We start from the raw sequence: 2,351 nt of genomic DNA, 5'->3' as shown, positions 1-2,351 counted from the left end.
ATATATTGATGAAATTATTTTTATACATTTAAATATACTTATTGATAAATATTTATCTATAGTTTTATTATTTTTTATACATTTAGTTATTTTATTTATGAGTTATCGTTATCTATATGTGTTTTATAGTCATAATATATTTTAAATCTTTACACGCATATTGATTTTATTCCACTAAAACTATCAAATAAGCAAAGAGATATGTGTACTACATATTTGAATGTGAATCCAACTTTAAGATATCCGTTTTGTATTTGTATATAGTATATTTATTTTTTAAATTTAAACTAAAATATAGTAAATAATTCTATACGAATCCGATTCCTACCCCTCGTGGTCGTCTAGCAGGCAAACAGCCCGTTGTTGGCCTTTGCCCTTTGGAGACTGCAGGCAGAGACGCAGAGTCGGGCGCTGCTCCGAGCTCCGTGACCGTGACCGCGGGATCAACAAACCAGCCGAGTGCGCCCAGCGCGAATATCGTGCAGCCTCGGATTGTGTGTAACAGAATCGACCAAATTATAAGAACGTAAGTACAAAAATAATTATCGAAGTGATTAAATTCCTGTACTTAAGTTCCCATAATCCCGGTAGTCTGGAAATCACGAAGGATTTCAAACAACTCTCGACATCCAAACTAAGACCGTAGTGATTCAACACAACACATCATTCGTTACAACATTTCACAAGTGGCATTCGGATTACATCCATCAGAGTTCAAATAAAATATTACAAACCAAGTTCAAATTTGCGGAAACAACATAGTTTAGTACATAACTTCATAGTTTCAAATACATTGCCAGATCTTAGTCATGTCCCACAAAAGCATCATCAGGTACAAGAACTAGGAGAGACCGCGCCCAACGGTCTAGTCTTCATCCCCAGCCAGAAGAAGGCAATACTTACAGCAACCAAAGTAGAACTGGTCATCTGCAACAGGTGGGAGATAAACCCTGAGTACGAGAAGGTACTCAGCTAGACTTACCCGTCAAAACCAGAAATAAAAGACAACAAGGGTCATGCAAGGCTTATGAGGTGGGCTAGCTGGACACAGTTGCATAAAAGAGCTTATGAATATAGTAACCTATTTAAACTTCGCATCAAGTTTATCATCATTTACCTGTCCACTAGATTTGCACCTGTATTAGAGCACTAACTTATTAGGAGCAATCAATATTAACCATAGCAGGTATAATAAGGCTGTCCTCATCATATCATTATTTCTGAACCATTATGTTATTTAGTGTATCTACTTTGGAGATAAGCCCGTCAAGTTCTCACAAACCGAGAGAGACGGCGACTCGAATCGAATTATAACTCAGCTAAGGGGGTATTCCTAACTCTCACACTGGCATACTTTTGCAAGGGTAGCCGTGGGTCACCTTTGGGACAACTCAGGAACCAAATTCATGGGTTCAATCAGCGCCAGCACTCTCAGGGATTACCCTTCTGCTAGGACGATCAGGACTTTTAAATCACTTGTCCTTGGACTCACGCCTACGGCTCCCTTTCGATGCGTACTTTATACTTATCGACTCCTGGCCTGAGGTGAGCTACTCGGCTTCGTGGTCGGTCTTCGGACACGGCCAACTAAGAGAGAGGCATGCGTTCAACATGAATAGGAAATGCTCCAAGATTCAGTCCTTAAGCGACACAGACAGAGTCACTACAAACCGGCAAGCCTCCATCCGGTCTTCATTTCAAATTAAGACAGGTTCTTTTCCATGATAGCAAATATAGCCAACTGTGCCATATGTATATTCCTATATCTCGCAGGTGACAGGAAATCACCTGACTTCTACCGCGTTTAAGCAGGGCTAAGCACTACACGAACCTGAGCTACATAGGATTCAGGGTATCAATATCTGGACAAGGATTGGATAACCAATGCAGCAAGTATTTGCATCCAACACCTAAACTTAATGCAACAATATATATATATATATATATATATATGTAATAATAATACTTTAACTGCATTTTGGAAATTAGGAGGCTTAATATGCTCCGGGGCTTGCCTTTCACAAAGTTGCACAGACGGTGATCCAGGCACTCAGCAGTGACCTCGTCTGGCACTTCTCCCGAGGGCTGCACCTCCTGAACCTCCGGTGTTGGCTGCTGTTGCTCCCCGCTTGGTTCCTCGAATTTCAGTAGTGTCACTCCTTCCGGTACACCTATTGCATGTCGATGCACAAGATAAATATCATGGATGCATAAGGAATGATATGATGCTCATGATGAATGGATCACAGTAAGTGTTTAACGAAAACATCACTGGACACTCGTTTACCGATTAAGAATAGCTCTATTCAAATCACTTTAAAACATGTATCTAACTTAACTTGAAGAACAAG

The sequence above is a fragment of the Miscanthus floridulus genome, unplaced genomic scaffold, assembly GCF_019320115.1.
Source record: "Miscanthus floridulus cultivar M001 unplaced genomic scaffold, ASM1932011v1 os_2268_1, whole genome shotgun sequence".
Classification (NCBI taxonomy): Eukaryota; Viridiplantae; Streptophyta; class Magnoliopsida; order Poales; family Poaceae; genus Miscanthus; species Miscanthus floridulus.
This window is presented reverse-complemented; position numbering follows the sequence as displayed.